Raw genomic sequence first — 5,159 nt, 5'->3', positions numbered from 1 at the left:
GGTAGACCATGAATTTATTTCCTCTCCCTCCTGAAATTCATTAGAATTAAAGGCATCAAATAAAGGTTGTATAGAAGACCAGGAATAAGGATTGATAGCAGATTATTTTTAGTATTGAAAGATAAAAAGATGACAAAGGAGTGGTAACTGGTATGGAAGCACAACTATGGTGCACCCAGAGAATGACTGGAACAGCCTCATTGAACTCAAGGCAGTCTCAGAATTCAGAAGGCACATGGCACTGTGGGAGGTAGGTAAAACAAAACAAAAGCCAACAAAGTCAGTTCAAAATCTGTGGTTAGAGCCCCTCCTCCACCTGTGCCCCCATCTTATAAGGAATTTAGATGTGCATTCCTGGAGCTATAAACCTGAGTGTTTCTGGGCTCAGAGGTACCACTTTCAGAGATACTAGGGCTGAAATTTGGAAAATGGGAAAAGTCCATTCACTGAAAAATGTACAAGTAGCCAAGTTTGCACTTCCCGGGTAGAAAGTGAAGCGTTCTTTCTCTGAAGAGCCTGAACTGTCCCAGAGAAAAGACTCTCAGCTAATACCTACATGATGAGTGCATTGCGCACTGACGGGAATGGACACGCTTGAATGTTCTGACTCAGGGGGATGGGCAGGACATGGGCGATATATATAACCTGAACTTTTGTACCCCCATCATAAGCTGAAAAAAAAAAGCCAGCTTGTCCTTCAAATTTTCACAGTGAAAGCCATCAGTTAACAAAAGTCCTGCTCCTGCATGGTGTTTCCAATTAGAAAAATATAGGGACCACCACCACACATTTGAGAGAAGGATCCAACAAGAGAGATCAAAACAACAGGAAAAAGGAATTTATAGAAGTCATAAAAATTCAGTAGAAAATAAAAACTTTAAAAATTTCTTAAAATACTCTCAAAAAGACAAAACTTTTAATAGAAGTGTTAGAGTATACAGTCAAAGAATCCCCAGGAAGTAGAACAAAAAGACAAACTGGAAAGCAGTGGAGGGATAGTTAAAGATCAATGCAGAAATACTGGTCAAAGAGGCCCAACATTTGAATAGGGATATAAGAAAAAAGAAGGAACAGAAAAAATAGCAAGGAAACAAAACTCTCTAGAAGAGATGGTCTGCAAACTTAGGGGACCCAATAAAATGAAAAAAATCCCCCCAAACCATATTACAAAATTGCATTAATCCCAGATATAGAGAATGCACTAAAATTCTTTCAGAGAAGGAAAGGGGTAAAGATGACAAATTGGTTACATATAATGTATCACACAATGGCAACAGATTCAAGGACAACAGTAAATTGAGAACACAATAGAGAAATGTCTTCAGATGATGAAATTTAATTTCAAGCTAGAATTTTATGTTCTATCAAATGGGAGGGATTTTCAGACAGGCTAGATCTCCAAGAATGTCTGCCCATGTGCCCTTTCCTGGGGGAATGTGCTCCAGTAAAACTAGGGATTATGACTAGGTGAGGTGGCTCAAGCCTCTAATTCCTGTACTTTGAGAAGCCAAGGTAGGAGAATTGCTTGAGGAAAGAAGCTTAAGACCAGCTTGATCAACACAGAAAGACTCCATCTCTGCAAACAGAAAAAAAAATTAGCCAGGTGTGGTGTCATATGCCTGTAGTCCCAGGTACCTGGGAGGCTGAGACGGGAAGATTGCTTGAGCCCAGTGGGTTGAGGGTGCAGTGAGTTAGGATGATAACACTGCGCTCTAGCCTGGGCAACAGAGAAAGACCCTATCTCAAAAACAAAACAACAAAAGACCCTCAAGGAGTATAACAAGACACGGGAAACACAGAACCTATGGCATAAGGGATCTGACACAAGAGAGCCATTATGTGAGATCCCAGAGGACTTCAAAGAGATGTCCCAGAAAAACAGGCTAACAAAGCAGGACTAGCAAAACAAAGCAGTCCATACTGGAGGAGAATGACAAAAGGCTGAGAGGAGTTGTCTCCAAGAGATAAATGAAACAGATATATTTTAGTAGATGGAAAATATTTAGATGGGCATGTGACAAATGTCACAAAATTTGGGGGATTAATAGCTGTTAGAAAACAGGCAAATAAATATAGTCAGGAAATTAATTCCACAAGAAATAGAAGGCTGTGAAAGCAGGGAGACCAGCCGGTGACCACTTATTTGGTTGTGTGAGCTAATGTAGGCTAAGAAAAGAGGATTGTCTGGGAGAAGTGAGGTTCTTAGATTTCAGAAATATTTAAGAGAAAGAATGAAGGGTGTGCAGAAGAAGAACAGCAAGAAAACTGTATGACTCAGCAACAAACAATATTTGCATAGTCATAATAATGCAAATATTAATTACTGATTTAATACAAAATGTGATACATGTTAAGGAAATGGAGGGAGGGAAATAAGGTCATGGTGGAGTGAGGAAGCTCAGCTTTTACCTGCTATGATGGGAAATCAGCAGAGAGTGCTAAAAATGAACTTAGCTATTATCACTATTACTTTGATTAAAAAATAAGTTTAAATAATTATGGCAAAAATGTTTAAGGCAGATCTATATACCACAACCAAGTTATTGAAATTTAGCTGAAATGTTAGAAACCCTTAAAAAATTGGCACCACTCAGTCAAAGGCTTTTCCACATAAGTTTGATACTTAGGAAAATAGAAGAGATTTAGAAAATCCACAAAAATGAGTTCCATGCTAACAGTGTTTGGTCCCCTTTATATTTTTAGGGAATCATGACAGACATACTTTTAATTCAAACTATTAATGTCTTAATTTTTCAACAGTTTACTTACGTGCTTTAAATGGTTGCTCTTCCTCTTTTCTTGCCCTCAAAATAATAAAAAAACTGATCAATTATGATACAAATGCATAGAATAAAAGTAGTTGCTAAATATCTGATGAATTACCAATCTACAAAATCAGATAAAATTCCATTTTTATTTATTTATTTATTTATTTATTTTTATTTTTATTTTTTGTTTGTTTTTCAGCTCATTAAGGGGGTACAAAAGATCAGGCTATATACATTGCCCATGCCTCCCCATCCCCCCGAGTCTGAGCTTTAGTTGTGTCCATTCCCTAGACAGTGCACATCACTCTCATCATATAGGTGAACAACCCTATCAAAAAGAGGGCAAAGGACATGAATAGAAATTTTTCAAAAGAAGATATAAAAATGGCTAACAAACATATGAAAAAGTGTTCAACATCTCTAATCATCAGGGAAATGCAAATCAAAACCACAATGAGATATCACTTAACTCCAGTGAGAACGGCCTTTATCAAAAAGTCCCAAAACTATACATGTTGGCGTGGGTGTGGAGAGACAGGTACTCTCATACACTGCTGGTGGGACTGTAAACTAGTGCAGCCCCTGTGGAAAGCAATGTGGAGATACCTTAAACAGATTCAAGTAGACCTACCATTCGATCCAGCAATCCCATTACTGGGCATCTACCCAGAAGAACAAAAGTCATTCTATAAAAAAGACACCTGCACCCGAATGTTTATAGCAGCACAATTCACAATCGCAAAGATGTGGAAACAACCCAAATGCCCATAGATTCATGAATGGATTATCAAAATGTGGTATGTGTATACCATGGAATATTACTCAGCTATTAGAAATGATGGCGATATGGCATCTCTTTGGTTCTCCTGGAGTGAGCTGGAACCCATTCTATAAGTGAAGTATCCCAAGAATGGAAAAACAAGCACCACATGTACTCACCAGCAAACTGGTTTCCCTGAGTGCACATTTGGGATTCACACCAATTGGGTATTGGACAGAGGTCGGGGCTGGGTGGAAGGGATGGGTGTATACCTACTTGATGAGTGCGATGCGCACTGCCTGGGGAATGGACACGTTTGAAGTTCTCTCTGGGGGGGGATGGGGTGGGGGGAGGGGAGGAGTGCACACCTATATGATGAAAATTCCATTCTTTTAAAAATAATTTTCTGCAAAATTTATAATTTAAATCACCTCACAAGATGAATGTCATAAAGTAAAATCTAAAATGTTAGTTTTACTTTTTGATTTAACAGATATTCTATTCTATGCAGGCCAGGTGCAATGGCTCACACCTGTACTCCTAGCACTTTGCAAAGGAGGCCGAGGCAGCAGAATCACTTGAGGCCAGGAGTTTGGGACCAGCCTGAACAACAGGGAGTCCCCATCTCTACAAAAAATCAGAAAAATTAGCCAGGCATGCCTGTAGTCCCAGCTACTTGGGAGGCTGATGCAGGAGGATTGCTCAAGCCCAGGAATTTGAGGTTGCAATGAGCTATGATGACACCACTACGCTCTAGCCTGGGTCACACAGAGGAAGATCCTGTCTTAAAATAAATAAGAAATAAATGAAAATCTATTACATACAAATGAAAGAATCCCCATGTAGAAAAGAGCAAAACAAATTAGGCCAGATGAGAAATATAGCTAATCAAAAAGTAAACCTGTTGCATATTTGAACCTCTACCCAGTAGTATCTTCTAATTCTACATTGACACACAGCTTACTTTAATTACCAGTATCTACCAGTGGACAGCTCTTAAGAACCAGTTTCTGTTCAGGCACCAATCCCTAGATGCATCTGAATCCCTGGAAACATCCTTATTGGTGATCTAATATGTCACTGAAAAATAAATTGATCTTTACATAACTGGAAAGTAACCTAGCTGACATTGAAATAATAAAATGAGTGTGCTACCTGCATTGAACATGATACCTACAGAACACAAAATAATTTTGTTGTAACAAAGGTGAGAAGAGTAAATGCTCCAAGAGGGACTTTGGCTGCACTTTGTTTCCCACACTGCTTCCTCCTCTGAGGCTGGATGGCATTTTAAGCACACATTTCTCACCACTGAAGAGACAGGGGGATGGGATAGTCTTCTTCTGTTTCCACACACTCTACATGAGAGAAGCTAATGGCTCTGCAAGAAACGGAGAAATGCAGCGATCCTAACCAGAAATGATTGGTTCAAGACAGGCAAAGTACGCACAAAATATGGAAATGCAGTATAGACAGACACCCAATTTCTTCATTTCTAAAGGATAGGGGGAAAAAAAGAAACCCCTATTTTTTATTGTGCTGCATTCCTTTTTTTTTTTTTTTCTGTCACAATCCAGTTTATTATGAAAACAGGCTGGCGTGGGGACATGGAACAGACAGATACATTTAGG

Source organism: Eulemur rufifrons, chromosome 30, assembly GCF_041146395.1.
Source record: "Eulemur rufifrons isolate Redbay chromosome 30, OSU_ERuf_1, whole genome shotgun sequence".
Taxonomy (NCBI): domain Eukaryota; kingdom Metazoa; phylum Chordata; class Mammalia; order Primates; family Lemuridae; genus Eulemur; species Eulemur rufifrons.
The sequence above is the reverse complement of the archived record's forward strand: the minus strand, read 5'-3'. Positions refer to the sequence as shown.